Source organism: Lycorma delicatula, chromosome 6 (assembly GCF_047948215.1).
Source record: "Lycorma delicatula isolate Av1 chromosome 6, ASM4794821v1, whole genome shotgun sequence".
NCBI classification, from domain to species: domain Eukaryota; kingdom Metazoa; phylum Arthropoda; class Insecta; order Hemiptera; family Fulgoridae; genus Lycorma; species Lycorma delicatula.
The window spans coordinates 91,793,793-91,814,858 of NC_134460.1; the positions used below are offsets into that span (position 1 = coordinate 91,793,793).

Here is a 21,066-nt window from a genome sequence, read left to right on the forward strand (position 1 = left end):
CCCGAAGTGCTGTGAAATGCACTAGTGGTAACCCCACAAAAAAAAATTACGATTTACATATTCCTCCATCCCATCTATTCTTATTACATGATTACCCGAAATTTTACATGTAAAGCGTGTTCAGTAAGAAAATCCAGCAGAAAGCGATGTAGGTCAAGAATTTGTTACATACAGGGGGTTATACATGTATATCCCTTTGACATAACCGCGTTCTGGTTTTGTACAGTTTAGTGATGACACTAATTTCCTTTAAAGATTTCAATTTTTACCAGTTATTTCTTTAATTTAGTAAAAAATTTAGTAATCAGTCAAAAAACTGACTACACAGTTGAAGGACTTTACCATTACGAGGCTAAAGCGCGTTCCGGGAAAGTTCTACAACTATGAGTTGTTTCTAATGCACGGCTTACATATACTTACACACACATCATAATTTAAAATATTTATAATTTTATTAAATATAATATTTTTTCGTTTATTTAATTCAGTGATTCTAACTAACTATAGTTTTCTAACTTTGAATTCTAACTATAGTTTTATTAGGCACAATTGTTAACAATTGTGCCTAATAAAACTATGACCTTAATTAGGCTAAATATCTAATAGGCTAAGATACTGAGGGTGACCTTGCTCTACTGCCTCACTCCCAAAGGGAATGACCTTTTAAGTTGAAAATTTAATGTCATAATAAAGTCCTATATGTAGAAGTAATCTGACTAAGTTTGGTCAAAATCTGTCCCGTAGTTCTGGAGATATAAGGTGATTTAGAGGTCAACACCGAACTATATGTCCTATATGTAGAAGTAATCTGACGAAGTTTGGTCATAATCTGTCCCGTAGTTCTGGAGATATAAGGTGGTTTAGAGGCCAACACCGAACACACACACGCGCGCGCGCACGCACCTACGAACATTAACATTCGGAAAATTTCCATCCGGTTTTTTGGGTTCCTTAGATGTCAAAACGTCAAGATCCGGTGAAAACCGCATAAGCCCAAATTGGAGCGATTTCAATACTTTCCCTTCTAGAAAGCTATAGCTCTGCTATAGCGCTATCTAGACGGGAAAGTTATAATGGGATTTGGGGTTTTTGCATTTCTTGATGTTTCATAACCCAGACATCAGTATACATACATACATAAGTATTGACTCAAAAAGAGGAATACTATGTAGTGTAGCTGAAGATAAATATGACGTTAAATGAGAGATTCTATCTTAGAACATCAATAATCTCTAGCTTTTCCCAGAAAACATTTAACAACTAACGAAGAAATATAATGTATCTTGTAAAAGTCAAATTCTTTATGATCATCATAAAAAACGATTAAACAGTTTCTCTAGACAAAGAATTTTTTTAATTAATGTCAACATAGAACAAACGTTACTACTACCTCATTTAATAAAGGAATTTTTGAAATTTACAGTTTCATTGACTTGTGGAAAATATGAAAAATCATACTATATTCTGACAATATTTTTATGGTACTCATTTAATTACACTGACAGCTTTATTTAATTTGAAGCACAGTACAACAATTTAATTTTAGAAGTAGTTTTTTAATAATAAAAAATAAATAATACAGAACAAAGGATGAGTAAAAAAAATATTTTTACTGCATTAAACAAATATAGGGTCAAAATCCGTTACATGCCCACAACGCTTCTGTAGTTCTTAGATGGCGCCACTGAAACGTTAAATTGAAATAAATAAATAAAAAAAAGTAATAAATATAATCTAACCAAACTTAACCTACGCTTGCTAGTCAAGGTTAGCGAGCGAAGCGAGCGTAGGTTAAATTTGGTTAAATTTTATTTATAATTTTATTTATTTTCTTATTTCGATACAATGTTTCAGTGACGCCATCTCTAAGAACTAACTACAGAAGCGTTGTGGGCATATAACTGATTTTGACCCTAATATAACACAATATACGATATATATATCGCAGGGAAATGATGAAAACGGAGATTTGATCAAATCCCTAAGGCAGATGATCAATTCACGGAAGATGTTAAAAAATTACAAATCTGTGGTGTGATTTCCCTAATGAAAGCAAACGATTTGATCAAATCCCTTAACTCTTAATGAAAAGATGAAATAATATTATTTAGGTATTAAAAGTATTTATTTAGTAAACCGTGCATTATTAAATGTAGAGCAGGTAATATAACAATAGTCATTGAAACACAAATTATTTATTCCATTATAGTACTTATAAGTATTAGAACATAAGCTAAATAATAAATATTTTTTCCATAAAAAAATACTTAAACTAAGTTAAGTTTGATTTTTTTCTATATCTGAACCCATTTTTCTACGGTAGGCACTTATAAAACTCGAAATATAGAAAACAATAATAAAAATGCACGCAACTTCCTCGCGTAACGTTTCTGCGCTACTGTGTGTGTGTGTGTCACGTCAGAAGCGCGGCGCTGGCCGGCAAGGACGCCGGAGTGGTGAGGTAAAGGGGAGTGGTAACAAATGAAACATAGAGCTGTGCAAGTCCTGACTTGTTTATTTCATCTTTTCGCTAAAACAGTTAAGGATTTGATAAAATCTCCGTTTTTATCATCTCCCTGCGAATATATACATTGCAATCATTCGAATTATTGAAAATTTAGTTCTCTCATGTTAATGTAGATAACAGTGTTTAGTATATAAATCAATGCTAACAGTATAACAATCAGCCTTTAAATTTTCTTGAAATAAAATCATTTCTTTGAGTCTATAAGAGGATAAAAATCTATTTTGTGAAAAACAAATTTTTTTCATTTCTATAAACAAATCTGTTGTATAAGAAAAAAAACAATCTATTTCAAATTTCTAATTTTTTAGTTGAATAATAATAATTTATAAAGCGTTTACGAATAAAACTCACTGAAGTTTATATGACGTTATATAAAAGACAAAACAAAAATCAATAGTACTGTAGTGTTCATACATCGTGTGGCAAGACTGAGAAAGCGGCAAGATGAAGTAATGATCAGTTGTGCTGTTCCCTTGAAGGGAGCTACAAAAGATGCTATAGAATTCACTAGATGTATTTCCACATGACTATGTGGTCACAAACGAACCAACTTGATAATAATCTAGTATGAAAAACGTTTTAACGTTACAGAAGATAATATATATACAAAATAAAAAGTTTTTTCCTGTTTTATTTTGTAATAATCATAGTTTAATGTAGTATGGTAGTTACATTATCGGATTTACGTAAAATAATAAAAATAATACTGAAATTAAAACTCCTAAAGACGTTTATAAAATTTTACTTCATAGTTTTAGCCCTATTCCTGGCTGTAATGAATCAAACATACAAACACACCTGATATTTTTTTGGTAGAAAATTTAGGAGGTAGGTTTTTAGTCTTCAATTATTTAGCAGAAAAACAGAAATTGGTACTCTTTCGGAATTTCCCCCCACCCCAACATTTTTCTATTCTTTTTAACGATATATATAAGGAATCGTACGTATATCAATATAATATAACCAATCATAACCTACGCTCGTTAAACTCGTCTAATTAACGTTATATATATAAATTACATACAACAACGATGCAACCTTTAATGATGGCTAACAGAGTTTTTTTTATTCTTATTTATGTCAATTTTTATGGCGTCACCGACATAAGGATGAGGAAAATTTGTTCAATTTGATTCTTTAACATATTTGTGAGTTTCATCCTGTAGTATAATTATTATCGTTTAATAAAATAAGTATTGTATTGTATTTATAAAAGTAATTACAATTATGATTTATAATAAATGTTATATTTAAAAAAGTATGAATTATTAATTATACTCTCATTCTCCATAGTAATTTAATCTAAACATTAAAATACATACATTTTTAATGAATTATGATATTGCCCAATATTACTAGATATATCGTTATAGAAGAAAAAAAATTGAAACATTTTGGGGGAAATTCTGAAAGAATACCCAGAAATTTACATCTCTTTTAATCTTTTAAACAAATTTCCGATGATTGTTTTCATGTGGCGCTCATTTTTTTTTTTTTTTTTTTTATACTACGGCTTTTGTTAAAGACAGAATTTTTTTCGGACAAAACCGTGTGTTTTCGTAACGAATTTGTAATATGTACGCAGTTTGATCATTTTATTTAAGAGTGACATGGATAATGTATGTAATTTATGTATCTCTAACTGATGTAAGCGAACTGACATTAGTAACAAAATAGCATATCATAATTCTCAAGAGTAACAAGCAGAAGAAGGGAACGTGTGAAGCGGTTTTCTCCCATTACCGTCTCCGATGAATTAGATATATAGTATATGTGATCTTAAAAAGTCTCTGAAATTCAGTTAATATTTTTTGTAAATACGAATGAGGACTCCACATTATTGTTTATTGCCTGACTGTATAGTAAATATCATTAATTTCAGAAAAAATCAATGCTGACTGGAACTTTTTTTACTTTAGGTGCTTTACATACGGTAATTCCCGGAGGCTAAACAGGAAAAAGAAAGGCGCTTTCCATGCTTGATAGCGATATTAAAACCTGATACAAATAATTTAAAGCAAATGAAATACACTCCTTTCTGTATTGAAGAAACAACGAATAATACAGTAAGTACACTACTTAAATTCAGTAGAGAAAAGAAAAACGTTATTTCAAAACAAAAAAGGACACGTTAGTCCGTTGCTTTATAATATTTTTCCTAAGTCTGTAATGCAGGAAGCACCTGAATAACAAGAGAAACCATTCAACGTTGTTTTTTCTCTGAAAGTTATGATGATTACCATACAGCCAATCCCCTCCGATGAAAACTGTGTCATTAATAAGGCCAAACAGGCATTTGTATTTCGGTTCGTTTGGCATGTTGATTATATGCATCAGTATGTTCGGCACGGTGTGAAATATTTAATGGGAAATTACTTAACTTTTCAATTTCTAAATAGTAAGCCTGGCATAGAATGCTAGTTATTCTTGAGAATGACTATACAATTCCAAGATGGTAACTAATGTCAAGTAGCCTACAACCACTATGATTATGTTACTTAAAAAGATATAAGGAAAATGAGTGGAAAAGTAAAAAAAATTTCATTATAACTACTGGAAATATCAAGCTAACAGAATAAAAGTATATTCGCTTCATGTAAGCGTAAAATATAGTACAGATCTTGCAGAACTGCATACTTATTCGTAAAGGAGCTTCCTTGAGATGTGGTCTAAAATGTATCGTAACACGTAAAGTAAATGTTTTAATAAAGTTTGAAACTCAATCATTTTCCATTATATAATTTGAAAAATATAAGTCTTCAAAAATAAGTTTTTTCGTTCGTGATGCATACTATAACTAGCATAAGGCAATCATAAATTATACACTTTTCTATTGAAAATTATATAAAACTAAATTGACAAGATTAAATTCATTAATGCGAATGTACACATTTAAATAATATTTACTTAACAGTAAATTAATGAAAATCATGAAAGATATGCCATGACAATGAGAGTAAAATTTACTCTTTCGTTAAAAATTAATAAAAGAAGATTAATGTGTTAATTAGTTCAATAATAATTATTGTGGGAGGGGATGAAGGACACCCCTATGGTTGCAGAATTTCATACTGGTGGTGGAAATAGACACCTCGCATCGTTCTGCTTCACTCATCTATTCTCTCTATATCTCTTTCTACTTCTATGTACATCTCACTCTTTTTAACGAACATGTATACACACCCTTTGTTTTGTTTCTCTTTTTCCTAACCTTCATCAAGGATAATTACTACAGTTAAGGCCAGGATGCGCCTGTGCGACATATGTATCCGTTGTTAAGGATGGATTAAATGTATTTGATAAAAACGTATAATAAGTTACTTGTATTCACCATCTGATATACACGAATAAAAAAAATAAAAAATTAAAGCCTCATTTATTTAGATATTATTATTAATCATAAAAAATATGTATTTACTTGTCTTCAATGAAATTATTAATTTATTAATAGGGCTTAAATTTATATAATATTTTACTAGGTTTATCCTTTACCTTAATGCAAGACAAGAATAAATTTACTAGTCAATAAATATTAAAGGAAGAAACATTCCTTTATCTAAGTTAACCTTACGTAACAGAACAGCTGACACCTGTATCCTGTAGGTAAAGTTTCCTCCTTAATAACATTTATAAGATTAATTATTCTATAAATTAAAACAGTAAGCCTAACGCTTAATAAAGAGGGATAAAATTTTCAAGAGAAGCGAGAAACTGAATAGAAAAACAGAGAGAGAGAAACAAGCAGACGCACAGAAGACTTTTACCGCCAAAGTTTTAGCGGTCAAGGTCCTCAATAACGAAAAAATAAAATGTATTTTTAGATATTTCTTAGATCATGGCGAATTTGATATTAAATATTTATTATTACATGTGAAATTATTTGTATTTATTAATTTTTCTTCTTTTTTTGCCTACCTCCCGGAGCCGGTCATGCAACTAAGCAAAACTCAGCTCCGAGGAACAAAGTTCCTGCCAGATAGCCGGGACTCAGTCTTTTAGACGCTATGTCTCTAATGAGGGGACCCCAAAGGATACTCCACACCGGGACTGGGTCTTACTTTCCCCCAACTATACTGCAAGGGAGTTCCCGCCCGATCATCGTAAGCGGGAGACCGAGGCCTCCCACCACGGTCTCCCCGAGACCGAGTATTTTCTTTAGTTACTGATATACAACGATTGTATAAAGACTCCCCTTTCAGATGTAATTATGTAAATGACAAACAAAAAAATCACTTAAATATACTTATCATGAAAAATTGTACAATAATTTTTTGTGTGTTTTATTTTTGGAATTTAGTAGATTTTAAAGTGAGTCCTATTCCTATACCCTGTAGACTTTCAAAGAATATTTAATTATTTTCCTCGTCTCCTCAGAATGTAGGATATATTGGTTTTATAATATAATAAATTCTAACAGAATTAGAACACGGTGATGTCTACAACACGGTCGTACATCAAAGGTTTGCGAGGTGCGCTTATGATGAATAATTTTTAAGGTTAGTTAAAAGAGACAATTATGGCAATTAACCACGTGACTAATACGCGTGGTCATCTAAGTCGGTAAAATTATATTTTTCATAAATTTTTTTTCCTTACTTCATTAGGTTAACACTATGGACTTTGAATTTTATGCCATCAACTTTAATTTCATGCGATATATGAATTAAATATATGTAATTGAAGCTTTTTATGTATCACTTTCTAGACGAGATTGGAAATTTTCCAACTTAGATTCCATCATGCTAAAGGACATTTTTTGATTACGAGTACAGAAAGCTGGTTTTACATATATATATATATATATATATATATATATATATATATAAAACAACATTCATTAGCGATTCATAATAACGTCCAGTGAAAGCTAATAAAGATAAATTGATGAAATTTGTATACGGATTCTTCTTATGTCGTAAGTGTGCACACTAAAAAAGAATTTTTTAAAATATAGTGTTTAAAAGGTTAAAATGAAGTAACAATTCTTATTTTTTTAATTTCTCAGTAAGAAATAAAGATATCAATTTGAGTTTTGATGTGTGCAATCTTCATGTAAATATCTAAAAACCGATTTATAGATGTTTTGAAACTGCGAGTTAAAGGGTTAAAATGGATTTTTTAATTCTTTTTGCTATTTTTTTAATTTCTCGGTAACAATTAAAAATATCTTGATTTTTGAAGCAATTAAAATTCATGAGAATATTTAAAAATCAATTTCTAGTTTATTTAAAATTCGACCTTGAAAGGGAGAAAAAAAGTAAAAAATGTTGAACAATTATTGAAATTTTTCCCCATTTCCGGCCATAATAAACGAGATATTCACTAGATTTGGATTTATAATTACTCTTCAGAGAAATAATTAAAAAACATTTTCGGTTTTTTATTTTATTTTGATTTTTTAAGGATGGTGTACAGCGTGGCGACTCAACCAACACAGCCACTGCCACTGTTACTGTAAGTGCGACGCGACAAGCTGCACCTGCCTCCGGTTACTGGACTAAAAAACATAAAATACTACTAGTAGTAGTGTTAACACTACTACTCCTAGTAGTGTTTATCGGGTAATGTTAAGAAACGGGCAAAACACATCTTTACCCGTAACTAAGGACGGGTTAGCTGTAACCACTATTTATAAGATAGTGACCAACTATTTTGAAACTTGCTTTCTTCAGATCACTCAAGGTTTCGGGTTTTGTACTGACCAAAATATTGCTCTGAAGAAATTACGGTATACTGATAGTTTTTATAAATTTAACAAGCTTTATTTGTTACTTATCATTATTATTCTCAAAGCATAAGTTTAATGAACTCAAGAGGATACTGGGGGCAGATTCCCCTGGCTAGATGAGAAGGACGAGCGAAGTAGCCCAGTTCGTATATTTATATTTTTTGTCCGTTTATTTTCGTATTCATTTCAAATTCTGATTATGTATTTCGCGAGCAAAAACGCGACAGGAAATACTAGTATATATATATATATATATATATATATATATACAGTATATATATATATATATATATATATATATATATATATATATACATATAAATTTTGTCCATATATTAAGAATCTAATTTAAATTTGCGTTATCACATTCTCAATTAAATTTTCGTTATCAGTAAAGAGTGATTCCGTTTCAGTGAACCAAATTATGCGGTGAGCTTTCTGCTGCGGCATCGTCATCGCTATGGTACTACCCGTTAAAAGCACAAGGTTAATTGCCACTCAAGGTCATAAGGAAGTGCCATCTGTCGCCGGTTTAATTTCGAACTCGTATGTTAAAAATTTTTTAATTAACTAAACACGCTGGAACATACATTTTATCTCTAAATTAATACAAGTTTTTAAAACCCATTCTTTTGTAAATATTATGTAACTTTTCCCATCATTCAATTCTCTTCTGAACTAGAAAAATTGTTTTTTCCATGCAGATATTTTTGTGTGCCAGAGAATTAGTGACTGGATATTTTCTTCATTGGTAAAAGTTCTATACCTTTTTAAATCAAAGTACGATTTATTTATTTTTCTATCTAAAATATATTGACAACTAAATTACCAATATAAATTTGGGTTTATTATTTACATGAAATTATTCAACAAGTAAACATGAAGCATAGAAATATGATATGGATCGAATACTGTGCACGAAATCTTTCGTATTTTATGAAAAATTATAAAAAAAACAGGATATGGTCAGACTTAGAATCGATTCACTACCCATTTATAACATTTTTTCTGGTTAGTATGCAGAAATATTAGGAATATTGAACTACAAAATATTAATAAATCAGATAGATATTTAATTAAACATCCGTCATAAGTAACTGTAACTTAAATTAAAAAGAATTATTTTTTTAAGTTGTGTTGCCTTTCGGATGTAGTGGTTTTCATTTTAAACTCATATACGGGAAAGGGGGGTTCTGGGTTTAAATCCCATCATCGTAGGGTCTCTGATATGAGATTCCGGCTTGGAATTTAAATCTAGCCAGATTCAAACCCAGTAATTAAGAAATGGATATCAAAAGACCAGAATTAACTATATAGCTTTATATAAAACCTTGAAACATAGTTGTATTTTTACGTACAGTATTCTTATAGAGACAAGAAACCAGTAAAATATAAGGATACAGAATTTGCTCGAACCGTAATGTCCGACATGTTCAATAGTGAATCTCTTCGAAGTCCGACCAGTCAAAACCTGGTTAAGCTTGGAATTTTTCATACTATACAAAAGATTTCATGCACATATTCGATCCATATCTTATTTCCTTGCTTCATGTTTACTTGTTGAGTAATTTTATACAAATAATAAACACAGATTTAAATTCGTAATTTAGTTGTCAATGTATTTTAGATAGAAATTAAAATTAAATTTTTAATTTATTAAAGGGCATTTTACAAAAAAAAGAAATTGCTTTCAATTAATTTTGATATTTTTCTAATCTTTTATACTACTAATTCATTCCATTATGATCAAAATTACGAGCAGCAGTATTAAAAATTAATAAATAAACCGAATAATACACCAAAAATATACATAAGTTCTTCTTTTTTTGGCTACTTTGAATGAAATGTTCGGATGGAAAAGGAAAGTTATAATACCTTTTAAAATATTTATTTTTTAGAATTTACTTACATAAAGTTCTAGAATATGCATAAGGAAGGAAATAAAAGTAAATAAAAAAGGAAATTAAAATACCATTATTAAAAAATAACAGGAAGACAAGCCGAAGAATAATAATTTATAATACAACACCTGGTATACTTAACACGCAAAAGTAAAGGGTGAATTTATTTTTGAATGAAATTGTAGCACAGAATAACAGGATATAAATTAAGCAAGAAGTAGCGGTGAATATATATATACTGAAAATAATAATAGACTATTATTTTTTTTTTTTTTATACGAAATCATTATTTTGTTTTATTTTATGTAACGTCTCAGTATCGAAAACATTAAAACATCTGAATCATCCATTAAAAATATAAGAAAATATGACCACGTAAGCTAACAAAAACAAAAACCGAAAAAGAACTTACATAGTTATGAGATGATACATTACGTAAAAACTGCTCTATGTAGCTACAAAAACTTATTTGACGTATGAATTCATTTTGATTTCATACTTTTATTAATTCACTAAAACGTCGCTAATTCCAACTAATGCGGACCAAGATCGGTGTGAATTAGTGAAATTTCGAATTATGGAACAATTTTAAAATCACGTATAATCTTAAGTTCTACGAACGTAATTAATTTAGATAAATCTCAAAGCGTAAATTTAAATCGGTGAAATCAATAAAAAAAAGTATAAAAATTAAAAATTTTAATTATGTAATTTTAATAAAAACTGACAACTACTAAATATTTATATGTACTACACTACATTAAAAAAAAAAATAATAATAAACTATTCACGATATTTGATTAGTAAAACATTCTTAAAGTAATACAGCTCCTTTTTTAAAATTAGCCTACAGTACAGTATTTCATTAGCAAAAGTCTGAAATTTGTTTTTGAGTATATTATTTTTGAATTTGTTTTGATACAATATCCTGCTTCATTTTGTTAACATGAAGAGATATTTATTAAATTCACTGTTTGTATTATACAACTTTAATAATAAATCAACATGATCTTTTTCGTCACTTAGTTTTACAGTCACTTGTCGGATTTCTTTACAGTTATCTTCCTCACTGTCGGAACAATCTAGTTGGATATCGCCAGCTAAACGTTCGTCTACGGCAGCCGCTATTTCTTATTCCCTCTGGACAGCATACTCAAAACCATCTTCATTTAACTATTCTCGTATGTCTTCCAGGGTGCATTGTTCTTTGGCGTTTTCTAAAATATTCCTGTACTCGTCTTCTTCAACTTCGCTGAAATCTTGTTCATGATATTCATCCTGTGAAAGTGTTTTTCATGCGTTTGAAATTGACATAGCTTCTTTTACCTCCTTCCACCAACTCGAAACCCTACTGAATACGGCAGTTTTTATATTGTAATCTTTCAGATTAATTAATGTCTGCTCACCTCTTATGTCACTGAAGTATGAATCATTTTTGAAAAACTAAACAATTTTGAAGCCGTTTCTTTTTATATAAAGGTTTGCAACTAAGGTCGTCTTATCCATTTGTTGGATCAACGCTGATGTATTCAGAGGCATAAACAAACTTCTGATTTTTCTACTACACTTCCGTAAAATGTCTTCTGATGGATGCACTGGCGCATTATCTAATAATAGTAATCCTTGAACTTCATCTGAGGAAGGGCCTTATCTGCCATTTGAGATCTGATAACAGATGGAACGAAATCTTAGTGAAACCATGATCTGAAAATTTCACCAAGCGTTTCTCTTGGCTTTATAAATTAGTGGCAGGTTTGTATCTGTTACATTTTTCATAGCTCTCGAATATCTTGATTTTCCGACTATTATAGATTTATATTTGTGTGTTGCATCAAAATTAGCATACAGTAATCCTGAGATTCTCATTTTATTAATTTTACGTCCAGGAGTACGTGATTCTTTTTTGTTGGGTTCAGTATTATTTGAAATTTCCTTCCATGACAAACCGGTCTCGTCCGCGTTGTAGATTTGCCACGGTTCCAATTTATTATCACGAATTACTTTTTTCAGATTTTCATGATACGGACGAACACTTTCATGATCTGAACTTAAATTTTCTTCGCATATCGTTCGGTTACATATTTCATGCCGATTTCGCAATCTAAACACCAACCCGTACTCGCCTTAAAGTCTTAATTTTCGAATCTTTGAGCAAAACGTTCAGCAGCAGCTTGCAGTTCTGCCCACGGATCGGGACACCAGCAGCTCGTTGTTGGTTGGACCATGTCCAAACAGTTTTATCGATGTCAGTTGTTTTGACCCTAGTTGTTCGCTTTCGTTTACTACTGCCAACAATCCATGAAAAATTAGTAATATCCGTTCAATTTTTATTATGTCATAGTAAGTCTACTTTCTGATCTCAAACTCATTTAAAACATTTTGAAGTGAAAAACCGCTGTCAATATGTTTTAAACTTTAAATCTTTTGTTCAATAGAGTGTTATATAAAAAGTTCGATAACCCATTTTTAAAAGGAAAACGTGGAATTAAAAGCACACAATCAAAACTAACAGTACAGTATACTACAGCCTACTGTTTTACACAATAACAGATGGTATTAACAAGGCACAATCAAAATTGAAACTCATGGATTATTGCAGTAACAGCATTTATAGTTGGTGAAAGGAAGTGCTTATAATTATGAGAACGTGATTATGATGAGTCACTTTCAAAGTCTATACAAAACTCTAACTTTGACTTCAATACATACAGTGGTTAATCGGTGCCACATATCCATTACTATGTAAAACTGCAAGACATACAATAATACAGAAGCTGTATGTAAATACAGAAACACAGATACTGTACACATAAAAAAACCGCTTTCAGGAAATAATTAGTCATATTTTATACAAACACTGAAAACAGTTCATATTTATGTTACACGTTTTTGCTTACTTAAATTGATTCTAAACTTCTTTAAAAAATTAAAAATACCAGAAAAACAGGAATTTTTTTCAAAAATAATTTTTCTGCGGTAACGAAGTTTCGAATAAGTGAAGTCCGAATTAGTGAAGTTTTAGTATATATCGTTAAGCCATTTAATAGCTTCTTAACAGGAAAAGGAAGATTGAGCAGTAAGTTATGAGGATATGTACCCTCCTAGCCATTCCTAATAAAGCATGTTTTTTCTCTTATATTAAATCTACTCATTTCTGTTGGAAAATTAAAAAAAAGAACTAATTAAAAATATGAATTCCTGCCACCTTAAATATCCGATTGGCAAAAGTCCAATTTTATCATCCAATAATAAAAAAGATAATTTACAAACATAATTTTGTAATGATTTAAAAAAAAAATTGTATAAAAAACCCACTTTTTTTCTATGTACGTCACCACCAAAAACTAAGTCTTTTAAGTTTATTAACTTTATCATAAATTTAAATGTAAACCCAGGATACATCAAGTTCATGCGTTATAAAATGTCTTTTTTTTTGTAAGTTATACTCAGCTACTAAAAGAAAACTAAATTCTAGTTTCAGCTAACCGAGGTTGTTATTATTTGAGTGAACAACGATTTTATAATTTTTTTTAAACTTTTCCGATGAGTTTTGAACTTACCTTGCTTAATTATAATGGTAAATATACATTTTTGATCTTATTCTATTTCCCAAACAGTTTTGCTTAATTTACATAATTTCTTTTCATTACTCAAATTTAAAAAAAAAAAAGGGCTTACAACAAAGCTTTATTTCCTGTTATAGGTTATTTATTCTTATATGTAGGAAACATAATGATGCATAAAAAAAATTTAAAAGATTCGATATATTTTTTACCTTTTTCTGCTCACAAACCTCAAAATCACCTCCAAAGATTTTTGATTTATTTACTTTTACTACGTTAAATGGGAAAAAGTAGAATAAATTTTACTGAAAAATGTAGAACCAATAAAAAGTTACCTAAGATTCCTTTTTTGTTGATGCGGGTGAATTATGATGAAGTTTTATTGTAATATTATTATTAATAATAATTATTAATATAATAATAATTAATTAATAATAATTAATATTAAACAAAAAACAGGTTTTTAAAAATTCAAAAAATAGATCATTTTAAGATTTGTTCGGCTGCCCCACCGTCGATATTGTCCTCAAAGTATTATTATTATTTTTTTTTGCCACTTGCACTACTACAATGCTTACGAAGAAATAAAAAAAAAAATTGTTTAACAGGTATGCAATAAAGAAAAATATAGATGTTTTCGATTTTGGTGAAATTGAAAGAATTTGGACGGAATTTTTTTTAATGGTAAGAAACCATGAACCCATGTAATAAGCTTAATATAAAGTGGAATTATGTTTGCAAAAAATTGAGAAATGCGCCCCAAAGAGAAACTATTTATCTCTCCCACCTCCTAGAGATACTGACCCAAAGATTTTACCAACAAATCATCTCACATACACGAGTCTATGTATAAAATTTAATCATAATTGGTTTATCCATTCAAACACGCCAACACATGAACGTAGTACGTAAGAATATTACTCCGTACTTTTTTTTTAGGGTCCCTGGCATAGCTGTAGATCTACGATGCCAGGAAAGTAAAGAATGAAATATCTTTTTTTGAAGACTTTTAATCTAACAGGATTAAGCCTATGTGAAGCACGCAAAACAGCAATTCTAAAAATATGTTTTAGTAACTGCCAACACATCTTCATTATTACCCTCATCCAATTTTACAGTTTTCGTTTAATAATTTTCCAGTAATTTGTTATTAATCAATAAATAGACATTTCTGATAGAAAATATTCTACTTAAAAATTGGAAGAAAAAGGGGAATGTTCTTTGCACAAGCTAAATAAGAAAATTAAGGAGGGGATGATGCAGTATTTAAAAATTTAATACCTACATGCTAACTTCCGTGGTGGAATGGTAGTATCTTTCCCTGTTGTCCAAAAGTTCTGAGTTCAAATCTCGATCAGGTTTTTCGTTTCTCACAACTGTAAAATGTCCATATTATCATAAAAATAAGTAGTCAGTTTGAACTACCAAATATGAATAAATAATAATAATGTTATTATTATTAAGATATAAATATATTCTAATTAAGATAAAGAAACAATTTATCGGATATAAAAATTATTTACTTGGGAAAAACCAAACGACGCAAAATCTGTTATTCTTTTGGAAAACCATCATCTTAATTTAGATTAAGTTATATCCATGGCATGCAGGTCTAATCAAAATTTTTTAAGCAATAATGACTGTTTTATTCAGAACAAATCAATTAAAAAAGATTAGATTAACCACGTAATAATCTAACGAGTCAATATTCATTTTTTAAAATAAATAAATGCGAGTCAAGGAAAAAAAATTATTGTAATAAGATAAATAGTAACAACCGAGGATGATTCATCATAGTATTATACAATATAAAGGATAATGTGTTTTAGAGAGGAAAAAATGAAAGTCGCCATGAAGAGTAAGTCGGCACACACACGCGCGTGCACAGCTCACACCGACAGGTGATTAGCATAAGATTGTAACAACGAACCGTAACGGGGTGTGGTAATACGTAATATTATTTAAACCAATAAACAAAATAATAATAATAATATTTAATAATGGTATAAAGGATGGCTACAGATATTGATTATGTAAAATTACATAATTTAACATTATAATATATAATTGCAATTGGATCATAAATGGGCAATTAGTAATGCACAAAAATTTTTTATCAAAATAATAGTTACACCAAAATATAATATTTAAGTTAATATATAGAAAGAATTATTATCAAATATCTCGTGTTAAGGAAAAAAGGATAAATTGTCTTTAGAATCTAAAATATCAAATAACAGTGACGGTTAGTTTAATGAACCATAACTAGATTTTATTGTAACCATCACGATAAAAATTTAAATTTAAAACACTTCGCTATACATTTTTGTATATCAAGTGAAATAAATCTTTGAATTAAGAGTACCGACAGGCTAAGTTATTTTGTTTTCAATCTGATATTAAATCAAAAAGCAACGGACATTGAGGGATTGACGGTTTTTTTGCAAATTGATAGGGTTATAAGATGATTTAGGAACAAAAATAAAAATTTCTCTACTTAATTGCGCATCATTTGTAATGTAATTCCCAAAAACTAGAAATAAATAAGAAATACTAACTAGTGTTAATACTTTTAACATGTAGTAAAAAAAAAAGAAAAGGTTTGTAAAGAACGAAAAGAAACGATTATTAAAATAAATTGGAAAATAAGAAAATCTAAAAAAAACCGGGTTCAAAAAAATCTAATTAAAACTAGATGGTAGTTGTTAAACAATCATCATTAGGAGGTATAGAAGAAATAGTGTTCTATATAAAAAAAAATTAAATGAATGGATTAAATTAATAAATAAATACAAAATAAAGAATTAACAATAAATACAAGATGGGATTGGAACGTTTTAAGCCGGCCTCCGTGGCGCGAATGGTAGCGTCTCGGCCTTTTATCCGGAGGTCCCGGTTCGAATCCCGGTCAGGCATGGCATTTTTCACACGCTACAAAAATTGTCATTCTCATCCTCTGAAGCAATACCTAACGGTGGCCCCTGAGGTTATAAAAAATAAAAAGGCAGATGCAGCAACTGCTCGATAGGAGAGGGTAGGTTTACCCGGGGGTGTGGAAGAAGAAGTTTGTCCATGAAACATCCTGAAAAGATCACTGCGATTCTTTGTTCAGTAGAAAGTGGTCCTGTGACTGAAGACATGTTTTCGGTTTTCGGCGAATTATTGATATCGGAAAATAGATGGAAAATATTACAACGAGTTTGTGTCAAATTTTGTTTGAAAGCCGGGAAATCAGCTTCGGAGACTTTGAACTCTTAAAAAATCAGCTTTCGGGGATAAATGTCTGAGCCAGATAAATGTTTTTATCTCGGTCAACAGATTCGAAGGTGGCCGCGAGTCAATCGAAGATGAAGCCGGTCCACTTCAATTAATTTGTAAAAAATCTATACAATCTTCATAAACCAATGGTAACAGTAAAAATAGAACCTACGCTTTAGGTAATTCTTATCGAAAATGTACATTTAGCTAAAATCCATCTAATCATTAAAAATTTATAAATTTAAAAAAATGTCCAATAAACAGAAATTAGTTAGGAAACTTACTTTATCAATAATGATGCAAAAACTACGTTATTGAATAACAGTAGGGAACGAATAAAGAAAAAAAAACTTTTAATAGCCAAAAAGCCAGTACCCAAAATGTTAACAAGTCTTCAGAGTTTTAAATTTACAGAGAACGTTAATGTAAAAATTTTTTTATCATAAAAACATTAAACGATTATCCCCTCCCTCAAATTTTGTTTTCATAGGAGGAGATATCGTTTTGGTTGGTTTAAGATTCATGGACTCTCTCTTGTGATACATATTTATCTTATCCAAAACTAAAAATATAAGAGGCGTGATTAGGTCATGGTAGACATTCCGAGTTTGAGAATTCAGTGGAGTAATGTTTTTATACTTTTAACATTTCAATTGATATTGTCTAAAACAACTAGAATTGATCTATTTTTTTTATTTTATTATACAGAGGATGTAAAAATGTTAATTTCATATTCTTTCGGAAGTATTTTTTTCTGCTAATTAATAATCATTTCCTCATGAAATCATTTATTTCCTCACTACTGGTGATAACCGTTTAAGAGTAGAAATGATAATCTCTTTTTAGATAAACATTTTTTTTTGTGAAAAGGTTTTGAACGTCTTCTTTTTTTCCAATTAGTCACGTAAGTATATCGTACAATTATTAATGCTCTTTAATTTAAAATGGCTAAATTATCAGTAGAATGTTTCCGGGATAAGTGACACAATAAAAAAATAAACCACATATAACTTTGTTTTTAAAATATTTACTCAAGTAAATATAGTAAATAATATTTTGTTTCTTTCATCTGTTCGCCTTTTTTCAATTCCTCTAAAGACAACTTGCTACAGAAATTTAAAAAATGCACTCAATTTTTTTTAGCAATTATTAAATGAACTGTAATCAATTTTTTAAATTAAAATGTCGTTAAAAAGAAAATGTTGATTTTACTAACGATGTGCTGATTCATCTGGTTTTATATTCCCACCCTGAGAATGCTTTTATAATACATTCTTTATATAATATAAATTGGGATAAATCATTTTTATGGCTTTACAAATCTAATTATAACTGTATCCATCGTAGAACATTTGAGGTGCAATGAAAAAGTCACACTGTTCCTTTCTCTGAGAATAATGATGTTCATTATAAAACCCATTCTTACGGTGAACAACGTATTCATCAGTAAGACTTAATATTACACAAAATTTCGGTGGGTTTGGCAAAGAATATACGACCGTATATTCAGCTTGGTGAAGCAGCCAACCAGAAATCACGTCACTCTAACTTTTCCTATTAAGTCTGGTATTGGATGTTTATTATTTTTTGAATGACTGTAGCATTTTCGATAATTACTGAAATTTCATATCAAATCGCCTACAAAATTTTGATAACCAGAATTTAAGAACAGAAAATTAATGATTACAAAAATTTTGTTGAGAAAAAAGATCTAATGTTAAAAAAATACTTTGATGGAAACGAGATTAAACAAAATCTCTCTTGTCAGTTGTTTCCATTTTCTATGAAGTCAGATTACGTTATTTTTATGTAAAAACTAAAAAACAGTTAGCATATAGATACATTAAATTATTATTTATGTATATCAGGGTAAAGATGAATTTAAAAAACTAAATTCAAGTAAGAGGAAAAATTCCTATTTTTATCGTCTTATAAGTGATGAAAATACAAATTTAAAAAAAAATTTATCTAAATCCTCACAGAAATCTACAAATATACTATCCATGGCTTTATAGAACATTATTCCCAAATAGGTAAAAACGTATTTCTAACCAATATATTTTATCTTCTTTATTCTTAACAACGATAAGATTAAAAAATAGATTTTTAAACATGAGGTATCGATTTTTTGCAAGAATTAAATACGAAAAGATCTTTAAACAATAGAGAACAAAAAGATTATAATTAATATTGTGCAGATGTTTAAATCAATAGGTCTGATTTAATTGCAGTATACCTTTTCTTCCTCGGGGGAAAAGTGCTTAATTAAAATTTAAACCCTCATGATTAATTATTACAAAACTAATAAATAACATCTATATAAATGAAAATGTAAATGTTCGTTTGTTCAAAATCTTAAATCTCCGAAAGTTCTTCACCAATTGCTTTGAAATTTTGACACAACGTTGCATTCGAATACGCGCGTGTTTTATATACCTACAATTTATATACCCTTCTTTTCTTTTTCCTGTTTAGCCTCCGGTAATTACCTTTCAGATAATACTTCAGAGGATGATAATACTTCAGATGAATGAGGATGATATGTATGATTGTAAATGAAGTGTAGTCTTGTACAGTCTCAATTCGACCATTCCTGAGATGTGTGGTTAATTGAAAACCAACCACCAAAGAACACGGACACCCACGATCTATTATTCAAATCCGTGTAAAAATAACCGACTTTACTAGGACTTGAACGCTGGATCTCTCGACTTCCAAATCAGCTGATTTGGGAAGACACTTTAATATGATGGGTGGGTCCAATTTATATATCTAAGATGTCAAACCTGAGGCAGGTAAAAACATGTTTTTTTTTTAAACAGCGCTATCTGGTGGACGTAAAAGCAGCACACGCTGTACTAAATATATTACGATTCCATCTCAATATTTCCGATATAAGTGTCCGCCATAAACTAAAAAAACTACTGACTGGACCGATTTACGCGCGGGAAAAATCGAAAAAGGTAAAAGGGAAGAAGGGGAAAATGGGAAAAAGAAAAAAGGAGAAAACGGGGAAAAGGAAATCAAAAAGAAAAGGGAAAGGGGGAAGAGGAGGGGAAAATGGTAATAAGGGAAAGATAAATGAGGGAAGGAAAGGTAAAAAGGGGATAAAGGGGACATTTGGTGAACGGGGAAAGGGAATATAATAAAAAGTAAAATGGGGAAAGGGGAAAAAGAAAAAAGGAAAGGGGGTAAGGGAAAAGGGTAAAAGGGAAAATTAAATTTTGTGAAGTTCCATAATGTTCATTTTGTTAATGTTTTATCAAACTTTCAATTTTGTTAATTTAATCTATATATATCTATCTATCTATATACATATATATATACACTCAAATCTAGCAATAGCGAAGCATTGCCGGGTCTGCTAGTAAATACAGTAAATTGTAATTTAATCTAAAACATATTACATAATTTTTTAATTTAATTTTTCAAAATTATAATTAGATAGAAAATAAAAAATGACTTAAAAAAACAACCAAATAAAATAAAAACGAAACAAATTAATTATCAAATAAGTTACAAATTTTTTCTTATTCATTCCACGTATCTGTATACGTGGAATGAATAAGAAAAAATACGAAAGTACGTGTTACGAGTTATATTTCCTTACTGAAAATTACTCGTTAATTATGATATAAACATGTTTTAACATGAACGTTTTTAAATATAAAAATACTTTTAGTCAGATGTTTTTATAACTTTTATTATAAAAAAAAACCGTAATTAACACTTAAAAAACTAGATATATCTCGTAGTTTTCTGTTTTGAATTATGAACTAACTCACATATATGTTTAAAAATGTTTACCTTTATAATACTACATTTTTTCATATTGGAATAAAGTTACGTTACTTTTTCACAATATTGGTATTGAATATTTTATTTTCATAAAATTCTTTAAAAAATTAGAGACAGAATTCTCTATTCTGCTCTAGCTGAAAAGGATAATTGATATACATGTGGAAAAACAAACGATCGATAGAAAAGAGAAAGATACAAATAGAGACCGAGAGAAAGAGAGACAGAATATAATAGTAGAAAAATACGAAATTACAATACACCAGTTTCACAGCTGGTCAACTCTCCCAG

The 21,066-nt window shown here is 29.5% G+C and overlaps 1 protein-coding gene across 3 annotated transcripts in view; it reads right to left on the reverse strand.

Moving 5' to 3' along the window:
• LOC142326023 (BTB/POZ domain-containing protein 2-like) overlaps positions 1 to 21,066 on the reverse strand; it is a 237,124-nt gene that overhangs the window by 170,000 nt on the left and 46,058 nt on the right. The window contains exon 2 of one of the 3 annotated variants that reach the window (XM_075368092.1): positions 15,005 to 15,095. The exons of the other annotated variants lie outside the window; for them this stretch is intronic. The gene's annotated coding sequence lies outside the window, so the exon portion shown is untranslated. The remainder of the gene's footprint in view (positions 1 to 15,004; positions 15,096 to 21,066) is intronic. 3 annotated transcript variants of the gene reach the window in all.